This window comes from Gigantopelta aegis, unplaced genomic scaffold, assembly GCF_016097555.1.
Source record: "Gigantopelta aegis isolate Gae_Host unplaced genomic scaffold, Gae_host_genome ctg7208_pilon_pilon, whole genome shotgun sequence".
In the NCBI taxonomy this organism is placed as follows: domain Eukaryota; kingdom Metazoa; phylum Mollusca; class Gastropoda; order Neomphalida; family Peltospiridae; genus Gigantopelta; species Gigantopelta aegis.
In genome coordinates, this window is record NW_024535641.1 from 776 (window position 1) to 12,490 (window position 11,715).

General features: G+C 37.0%; 1 pseudogene; it reads left to right on the forward strand.

The window, feature by feature from the left end:
• The first annotated feature begins 7,495 nt into the window (after positions 1-7,495).
• Positions 7,496-8,856, forward strand: LOC121366802 (annotated as a pseudogene).
• Positions 8,857-11,715: the final 2,859 nt, after the last annotated feature.

Consider the following 11,715-nt stretch of genomic DNA (forward strand, 5'->3'; position numbering starts at 1 on the left):
GGTAGGGGAATCTTCTTACGTCATATCAAGAAACGGCTACTCGAAACTAGAAGCTAGACAACTTGTGATAAGGGACTTTTTGTATTTTCATGTAACGAACTTCTTTTGAATTATTTTTGTCTATCGAATGATCTTATATCCCCCGTTGTCCAAGTAGTTATAGAAAGTCATTAAACTAATTGATAATTTAATAATGGCTTCCTTAGTTTGTGTACATACTTCTATTTATATTACTTGAACGTATTATAGGAAACCTCCTCTAGTGTATGACAGCCCTCCTTGTTTTAGAGAAGTGTCACTTTAGGTGATTATACTAGGTGAGAGGCCTGTTTGACCACATTATATATTTACCAATTATTTTAGCTGGTACAATGTATGAACATTCTTTTACTTACATGTACATGCATGTAACGTATTGATTGAGAATGTCCATATATGTCTTATAAGGAACTTTTGAGAAAGAAACCTGCTGAAAGAGAAATGATGTGATTGTTTAGTTAGTTTGTTTGGACACACCTTACTTTACTGCGTAAATATTAATTGGAATGCTTGTCAAATTTGTTATTGGATAGAGAAAGGGATTAATGGATAGATAGATGGATGAATGGACAGATGGAGTGAAGAATTGATAGATAGATGGATGACATGGATAGATAAAACAAACACTTATGCAGCTTGCAATATTTTTGTTACACTAACTACATTGTCTACTAGTTATGAACAAAGTCCCTATTATTCAGGGTTGCTATCATTTGCATGTTTAAATATAACTATTGAGTATGTCTCATTTTCACATAGCAATTCTTAGAAATACAACATTGGAGAAGAAAACATACTCGTCTTGAGAGATGTTGAAAGACTTTCACAACTAAAAAAATGCCCAATGTTAAGCAGTACAATATATACAGGAAGGGAAGGAAATGTTGATGGTTACATTTGTAATTTAATTGATCTAATCAGTCATGGATCTGTCTTGAAAACAAACTCTGATAGCTTTGTGTGTTCATCTCCTGGTATTGCACTTTGAATAGTTGATGTCACTTCTTTTGTAGTCAAAAAGCCTTTCTTTTTGGCTGCTGTTGTGCCCACATAAATATATATATCATGTAATATTTAGTTATTCATTATGGTGTTTTGTAAATGAAATCACCACCACATGAGCCAGTTGTTGTTTCTGTGGGCTTAATATCAATGGCATGTGTTAACTCCCTCTCTCTTCTCTCTCCCTCTCTCAACTCTCTCTCTTCTCTCTCTCTCTCTCTCATCTCTCTCTCTCTCTCTCTCCCCTTAGCTACAAGAAGCAGCTTTAAAGAGAAGCCGAGCATCTCTATGAGGAATCACCTCAGTCTGCTGCTCCTCATACTATTAAGATTGATGATGGAACACTTAAATCTCATTGAAGCAAATACAGTAACCCCACACAACAACTATTTAATGAAGCACAAAAAGAGGTAATCAGAAAATTGTATAATTAACTGAAAACTGACATGCACATTACATACCATATATGTACACATGGGCTAATATTTGATATATCAGTACAACTATATGTATTAACTGTGTACCCTTCATGATTGTATAACTTGATCAACATGACAGCAGATTAGCTCACGATTGTCTCTAATTGTCTATGGCTGTATATGGTACTTACTTATGCTAAGAGTGAAATACCTAACATATCAATGTTTACATTGTATGGACTCGTTTGATCATGATAGATAGAGTATTTCTAAGGATCACATATTTGCTCCCTTTTTTAGATATATATGTGTTAACTTTTAAGTTCTCTCTTCTCTCCTCTCTCACAACACCCCCACATGAACACACACACACACACACACGATTTATCAACTCTGAAACTAGATTGCTATCCCAGATTCAAAAAAGTCTTCAGTCATCAAGATTGTCTTTGTGCTGAGATGGAGGGCCAAACCCTTACCTGTTTCTCTTTTAACCTACCCCTCATCAAGTTCAAATGTAACAAGTACTGTTCATAAGGTTCACTGACCTGATTATGGCAAGAAAAAGGTAAGTTTGTCTATTAGTTCTTTATACTGTTCATATTCTTGTGCAAAAATCTTGTAAACACTTTGCCCACACAAAAAATTGTTTGTTCTGCATATATTAATAATTTCTTATCAAAACACACACACACAACACCTCAGATGGTCATTCCTTGTTCAGTCTTATTAAAGATTGCAACACAAAAGTTCAACAACTCCTCTTTGCTTAGTCGTCCACCTCCTATTGAACATCCACTGACACAAAGTGTGGACAGTAAGAAAACTAGCAAGAAAGAAAGGAAAGGTAAACAGACTAACATCCATATAATATCACATCTCTTATTTAACATCAATATGATATCACATCATCTTATTTAACATCAATATAATATCACATCATCTTATTAACACAGTATAATATCACATCATCTTATTTAACATCAATATGATATCACATCATCTTATTTAACATCAATATAATATCACATCATCTTGTTTACATCCACTGACAAACATATGTTCGTATATCTAACAAACTGTTCTACATATTTATCCACATATCTTTCCAGCCAGCCATTCTTTTGTTCTGTTTGTCTAATTTTTGTGCATTCTTTAGATTCTACTAAGAAGCATAGATCCAAATCATCGGACAACGTAGGATACCATCCCGAGGGAGGTGAGATCACTATTGTTTTATTATTTTATACTATAACCCCACTTATAGAAATGGATATGAGTGGGTGATGTGTTGGACCACAAAATTCAATTTTGTTTTTTTTCATCTTATAGAATCTCAAACAGCTACAAGCTCATAAAAACAATTTATTTGAAGTCAGTTTACCAAACCGTGTCACCAAGATCATAGAGGCTCCACCCCAAACTACAGTAGGTGAATCTATTGCTAATGTCTTGAAGAAGTACAAACTATTCGCTGGACCATCATGGAAATTAAGCTCACCAATACATTAAGGTATGTGTCCGTGCTATAATACTACTTTGCTTTGGATATCTTTGTTTCACCTTTGAGTATCTCTGTATAACTCTGTATACCTCTGGATATGTAAAACATACACAGCTTATGATATACTCCACTGGAAATTTATTGTTATTTTTAAATATCAAATTGACTATAACATTAGACTACGAAATAATTGTCTTCATAACATGTCAATACAATACATTGTGTTAGGGAGAGTAGTAAGTGGGAGTTGATACAAGGGTCTAGTCTGAAAAAGTATGGTCTTATTAATTATGTGTGATTATCAAATCAAATTGTAATGAGATCATATCATATACGTGTAGGAGTATTTAATTTTAAATTCTTTGTTTGTCTTTTCTATTGAGTCAGTGTTATTGAGGGAACATTGACATTACTGGCACTGTTGTTAAACACGTGGTTATTGTATAGCATTCTTGAGCCAGTTGGTATTGAGGAAACATTGACATTGAGTGGTGCCTTAGATTCTTGTTTGTCTCTTCTATTGAGCAACATTCTTTAGTAGCGTTAATGTCAGCATTATTGAGCAGTGTTTATTGATCAATGTTATTTTAAATAGTTGTTTATAAATGGTTACAGTCACTGAATAAGGTGTGTGTTGTGTGTGTGTGTGTGTGTGTGTGTGTGTGTGTGTGTGTGTGTGTGTGTGTGTGTGTGTGTGACTGTGGTGGTGTGTGACTGTGTGACTGTGTGACTCTACTCTGTCTATCTTGTACCTACCCATATGTGTACACAAATTATTGCCAAGTCTATCAGATGTTTTTCTCCCATGTATTGCATTATATATGCCACATTAATCTATTAATTAATAAATTTATTACTCTAATATTTTATTGTAGAGTAACACACACACACACACGCCTTTTCCTCTCAGAGAAACGTGTATCATCACATTTATCTAATTTATAAAGAATGTTACTAGAGTACCTTATAGTTAACAAAACGTGTGTAAACTAACTTAATAAAACTAATGGACTTTAATGATTTTGAAACATGGTCTGGTCGCCTGTTTCCCTTGAGAGACATTAGGAGGAGGATATATTAAGTACTAAGTATGGAATGAGATCATGTTCATCTCCTCCAGTTACCACTATTACTTTAGAATCAGTACATACCTAATACTTTGAACCATTAACTATTATATAAAAGTGTGACAGCCTGTTGTAATAAAGCACTAATAAACACAAGCTAATATACAAAGTTATACAGGGATGCACAAAGATGTACAGATTATACAAGGATATACAAAAGATACACACATAAGTAACTGCAATAGTTTTCTACATTCTACGCCACATGAACACCTTTCGTGACTGTCAACAAACACTTATCATCAGTTCTAATAGGATCGCATGTCTTCATTACATGCCAACTGTGCTATACTACATGTACTGCTAATCAATATTGACCAGGTGTTCTCAAACCATCAATTAACCTCAATTAAAATAGTTACTACCCTAAAAAGTCTTATCATATAAAATGTATATTCTATATGTACACTCCTCACTGGGTTTATGTGGGTATATTGATGGCCCTTTTGTTGTACATTAATTGTAGTATTTGGTTCATGTCATATTGTTTAGCAACGGATAATTTATGTCTCACAAGCTTGTATGGAAGAAATGGTAATTTATTGAGTTAGTCATCTTGTTAGTGGGTTGTTCTTAAAGGGTTTGTAGTCATGTATCATATTTCTAAACAATATTACAATAATGTTTTTTATTTGTAACTGTAGTAAATTATGCAGTCTTTTCTTTAAAAGGTTTGAGATTATTCTACTCTCCTCTCTCTCTCTCTCTCTCTCTCTCTCTCTCTCTCTCTCTCTCTCTCTCTCTCTCTCTCTCCTCTCTCTCTCTCTCTCTCTCTCTCCTCCTCTCTCTCTGTAGCCTGTTGATATCAATCCACACCTCCGAGCCAGCTGCTACTCTTATTGGTAAACATGTCAGTATTACTCGCTCAAAAACACACAGTCATGTAAGTAATACACACATAGACTTTATTTATAATTTTTATAACATCTGATAGTCGTATATCAATTAACTATTTTCTCTCTTACAGTGTGACCTTTCCTGATATCCCAGAAATCACCCTCCCAGTCGATGGCACCACAACTATCAGACAACTCTTGGACAAGACAATGATGGAAAGAGGGAAAGTAGACAGTTACTCAGTGTACCTGGAGGGAGCTAGAGCACCTCTTGAGCTTAATACAACCACATCTAATTTAGAGGGTCATACAGTTTGCTATCAAATATAATCTGCCTCAAGTAAGTTATAGCTATGCTATATTAATATTAGACACAGACTCATTTGTTATGGGACGTACTGTTGTTATAAAGACTGCAAAAAACAGACTTTATTCTGTACAGCTGATCAAAGGCAATATTATTAGTTTTACTTGTTTACTTTGTCAATGTCTTTTATCATAATAAATTATAATTATTTACTATTTTATTACTAGTATTAGTAATATATGATCTGTTATCTTTTTATAGCTCCTCCTAGTAAAACAGCGTCCACTCCTGTACATAATCCAATTTTCAATCTTGCCAGTGAAGTGGCTCTAGTATCGGGTCCAGTTCTAGCAAATCAAGCAAAATCTCCGATGGAGTTGAAGGTATGTATGAATCTGATTATAATTTGATTATTTGTCTGTCTCTATCTGTTCCATCTATCATTATTACCAAGATATATAGGAGACTTTATTATTATTTAACTAATCTTTCCATCTCTCTCTCTCTCTCTCTCTCTCTCTCACAGAATTGTTTTCCATGATTGCTCGACTCAATGCTGACACACTTCAAGACCAACGCATACTTTCACCTGAAGATGAATTGAGTAGAAAAAACTTACCAAAAACTGGCAAAAAAGGTAAAAAGACTCCATCACCTAAACCATCCCCAAAGTTCACAAGAACTAAAAGTGGAGCTGCGATATCCGAGAAACACATGTCAGACACAACACAACAACAGCGTTCACTTTCACCTCCTCCCACACTCACTAATCCCTCCCTCCCAGACGTTATCCCCTCCACCATCCTCAGATCCTCCAAATCTTTTCTTCTCACATTAAACAGACCTTATGATTCATGGAGCATATGGTTACCCAAGACACTTTCACAGTCATCAACGATCTGCCGATGCAATGTCTGGTTGTCTCTGGTTTCTCAGGAGTTAGTAATGGGTCAGGCTCCAGTGTAGACTCCATTACACATGAACTGGCAGTTGACAGACGAGTTGCCTCAAGAAACCAACTTTTTGACTGGGTGAACCATCAAGCTGATATGAGTGGCACTCCTTATTACTTTCCCTCGGCTTTTGGGAGCCGAACTACTTTGAACAAGAGTCAAGGTGATGGATTTAATTCAAGAACATCCAGTTTAACTCGAGCATCTGCTGCTGCGATGAACCCTTACAAAGCTAACTCTGATCATCCTCTTGATAAACTTAGTCAGTGAAGCATATCATCAAAAGCAAGTATCATGGCCTATTGTCCTGAGTATGGTACAGAACATGGAATCTCCTCTAGCCACTTAGGGGTACCCATCATCACCCCCCCCCCCCCCCCCCCCCCCCCCCCCCCCACCCCCCCCCCCCCCCCCCCCCCCCCCCCCCCCCCCCCCCCCCCCCCCCCCCCCCCCCCCCCCCCCCCACCCCCCCCCCCCCCCCCCACCCCCCCCCCCCCCCCCCCCCCCCCCCCCCCCCCCCCCCCCCCCCCAACCCCCCCCCCCCCACATCCACCCCCCCCCCCCCCCCCCCCCCCCCCCCCCCCCCCCCCCCCCCCCCCCCCCCCCCCCCCCCCCCCCCCCCCCCCCCCCCCCCCCCCCCCCCCCCCCCCCCCCCCCCCCCCCCCCCCCCCCCCCCCCCCCCCCCCCCCCCCCCCCCCCCCCCCCCCCCGGCGATATGTACATGGGAACCCTCCTAAGCCCAAACCGGGTCCAGGAAGTGGTGTGAGTGTCGATAGTCAACAGTTATCAGATTCTGAATCTCTAGCGTCATCAGGTCTCACAAATCATGTTAAACCTCCATCTCTCTCCCCTACCACTCATGTACTTGTTGTAGATGAACAACTCTCATAGTGAAACTTTTGTGTAATAAGGTATTATATTAGTTGTCAACTATTAATTTTGTAGATTAAACACTATGAATCATTAATATTATTTCATTCACCTTTCACTGACAGTTTTTTATAAAATTGATTTTTTAAACATTCTTGTATCATAAATTACGCAAATTTCTGTTCTCCAAAAACAATACTAATTAATTATTTGTTGTTTAGCTTGTAAAATTGCTAAAAGAAGTTTATACGAAACACTATTTATTACTTAAATATTTTAAAACCACAAAACTGGTTTGATAGCTATTCTAAGTGTTTACCTTTAACTGTTAGTAAGGTTAGAGTTTAGCAGATCAAGCCACTCCCACTTAACGAGCTGTGGTTTGACCATCAGGAGTTATGACTCAATCATCAAGATCTCCTACATATGCACAACGCTATGGTTAAAGACACATTCCTATTCACATCTGAGAGTGTAGAGAAGGTCATCCAGGTAATATTTTGTGTCTCTACTGATCTATTATTGGTTCTACTCTGGTCTATTGTTGGAGGATATGCCTCATTAACCTAAATCCATTAAGTCTCAAGTCTGACACGGAGGGTTAATAAATTTGACATCTAGCATGCTTGACTGCCTACGCTAGTCATGGTACCAGACATTTCCTCCCCCTAGTAAAACATCTGGTACCAACACTATGTTTGCACATGTTGTAGCTAATTATTGGTCATGTACTGCTTGATTCAGGTATGTAAATATAGTACAACAAAGCAAATGTTTGGTAGGTAGTGGTTTGTACTATACATTGGTACAATTTCTACTGATTTATCCAACTCACACAAAACTTTGTTCCATAAATTCTATTTTCACTAGAAATATTTACACTCCATAAACATACATATTATGTTGATTCTATTATGTCCTAAAGTATTAGCATATTAATCAATTATCTATTTCTTACAGATAAATTATGTGATCAACTATCGATGCCATATTGGATGCCTGCTTGGAACAAGACCCGAGTAGTAAAGTGGCCTGTGGTATTTTAATTACTTACACACATAATTATTAGCCTTTTAAAAAAATTACTAGAAATGGCCACAAAAACTGGAATGATCCTAGCATTTGGAGAAATAACAAGTAAAGCCAAAGTGAATTATACAGAAGTCATAAGAGATACTGTGAAAAGGATAGGCTATAATGACTCAGAATAGGTAATGATGATATAATTTAAATGGTAATTAGAATATTGTCATTATATGACAGGATTTGACTATAAAACCTGTAATGTTTTGCTGGCTATTGGACAACAAGATTCTCAAATAGCTCAATGTGTGCATGAGGGTCGTAAAGAGGAAGACATTGGTGCAGGAGATCAGGTAGTATGTCCAGTATAATATGCTTTATAAGCACTGACTTCAACCTCTTATCTACTATAAACAGGGTGTAATGTATGGATATGCAACAGATAAACACTGAATTGATGCCACTTACTATAGTACTGGCTCACAAGTTAAAACAAGTAATACTATCAGAAAGATCTTACTAACTTGTAACATCTATAATTATTCAGAAAAATGGCTGATTGTCGTAGAGATGGGACATTGCCCTGGATCAGACCAGACTCAAAGACTCAGGTTAATAATAAATATAATAATTTAAACATTATTTTATATTTATTAAAAGGTAACTATGGAATATCAACTTGAAGTGGTGCCTGTATTCCTGTACGAGTACATACTATAGTCATCAGCGTACAACATTCAGAAGATATTACCCTCAATGAAATGAGAAGCAGTTAAAAGAGATTGTTATCAAGGTAGCAGCATATAGAACAAGCCTTATATAGTGAAACATTCTTATGATAGAGGAGATTATCCTCTATAATCTGAACAGTCCCCAGACACTAATGCTTTAGTGTATTATTCAAATTCTCTGTTGAGGAACCTTATTACTAAAGATAGCTTTCAAGGTTTGAAAGAGAATGCTCACTTTATTAGGGGTGTTTCACTCACACATGTAACACACTATCAAACTCAATTCCATATAGAGTGTGGACCGAGTCAGTTACCTAGATAAGAATACTGTCCTTACCTCCTTCAGCCTTCAGGAAATTTACCATTGGAGGTCCACAGGTACAGAACATTTAATAAACCCACCTGCTGTTATTATCAGGCACATATGTCAGGGAGATGCTGGATTAACAGGTCGAAAATAATTGTTGATACTATGGAGGATGGGGCGCTCATGGAGGTCTGTACACTAATGATTTTCAGATTAAATAAATTGTTCTGTACACAGGTGGTGCTTTTCCGGTAAAGATCCATCTAAAGTGGATCGTTCAGCTGCTTATGCTGCTCGCTGGTAGCAAAATCTATTGTAGCTGCGGGGTCTAGCTAGAAGAGTATTAATTCAGGTAATGTAACACTACATTATAAACCATATTACATACAAGGTAATAATGCTTGAATGGAAGTTCACATTTTTCAATGTATGTTATTAGTAATAATATAAGAATGGTCTACGCTAATAATAGAGTATTACAACTATATATATTTAGATATCTTATGCTATTGGTGTTGCTGACCATTGTCTCTTTACATTGATACTTATGGTACTGGTACAAAACTAATGATGAACTACTGGAAATAGTCATGAAGAACTTTGATCTTCGTCCCTGGTATTATAATTAAGTAAGTACTCTTAAGTACAAATTATAAAAAAATTGTTCATTCTGTACATGTATTTGGATATACAAACGTATTCTAATACTATATCACATTGAGAATGAAGACTAACTCTGTTATAACTCTGGTTAGGAATGAGCTAGAGATTTATTGTACCATTTAAACCACCTCAAATTTATTAAAAACTAGAGCACTAGCCATTATTTAGAAAGACCCAAAACAAGAAATCTCATACATTGTTAATGGTGTTTTGCATTGCTAACTTATTGAGTTCATGATTTTAGGTTTTTAATCTTATAACATAAACTTTAAAACCAAAATCCATTTTATAAACATGTATTGTGCAGCTGTTTAAAGTGATTAATTTATAAACTTGCAAGTTTTTTAAACTAAATGTACAAGTACACAAAATTAAAATAATAAAAGCAAGTTTCTAACAGTCAAACTATCGTCTATTATCCACCTCTTTCGAGAACTGAATTTACACACACCCATATATCAAAAAAACTGCTGTATCTATGGTCACTTTGGACGAGATGAGTTTTATGGGAAAGACCAAAGAAACTACAAGTGTAATAATTATATTACAAAATGTGTGTCATTGTTATTAAAAAAATATCACAGTGTGGACAGTAAGGCTATTAGTTTTACTTAATGTTATTGCATTCAACAAATATTAAAAGGCAAAGGAGGCCTGGATATCGACAAAGCCCTTTTCATGTGCAATATCGGCCACTGACTGTCCATTGTTATCTAAATCTCAACATCTATACCATCACATTCCAGAAGTAGAAGGACAACACGATAAAACATCCATTCTTTACAGCATAAAACAAAGCTGTTGACCGTACTTATCTGTTTACATTGAGAAGAGCATCTGATGATAGTTAAGAGACTCACTACCTCTTTATGACCATTAACCACAAGCAGAAGCATTAGAGCAGTCTCTCCTTTGCGTTTTGGATATTTATATTAGTGTTGAATTGGAAATAGCTCTACAATAGGAAGTGCACCAAGATAGCTTACAATCATTAGTGCTGTCTCACCATTTGCATTGAATATCAGGATCAGAACCAGTCACCACAGGGACTCAACAATGTCATTTATGCTCATTAGCACAGGCCAGCATTAAGGCCGTGGCACCATCTTTTACGTTGGCCATCTTGTTTAGAACTTTGCTCGTAGTAAGAGTTCACAAGGTCAGCCCGTCCACTTAAACAGGCTTCCATCAAACAGGCAGATACACCATCTGTTTGTTGTAAGTCAACATCAGCTCCAGCTTCAATAAGCAACTCTACTATCTCGCCTTGTGTTAGAACTGGGTTGCAATCATTAAAGCTGAGAACACCATTCTTCTGATACAGCATTTGCATCAGCTTCATGAGCTAAGAGATAGTCAACAGCCTCTTATGGCCTTTACGAGTAGCTAACATCAGTGCAGTATACCCTCATCTCTTCTCTGAGCATTTGGATTGGCCACCATGCTTTAAGAGCAAGAGTACAATTTCGGGATTACCACGTTTCGCTAGCAGTCATTAATGCTGTTGTGGCCATCAATGTTTTGCTTTTCTGTGTCTGCATTTGCTTTCTAATAACTTCTTAACTCTCTCTACATACCTTACTGCATCCTCGATAAGTGCAGTGTTACCATATTTTCATCAGCTGTGGTTAACGTCGAACATTATATCGCAGCAAGAGACTGACCATATCAACATTGCCTTGTTTAGCAGCAATCAAGAGAGGACTGTGTCCTGTCAATGTCGGCAAGAGTGTCTCTGTCATCAGTAGCATGTATTATAGGGCTGCTGTTTGAGGTTCTAAGGCCAAAGTCTGTGAACTAGCTCCATGATGTAATAAATGTTATGGCAAATATTTGTAGCATCAACATTTGGTATCGTATTGGGAAGGAAAAATTAAGTGGAATACCAGCATCTGCAAGAACTTTAAGTCTTAGCTCATGCTTTCTACTACTCA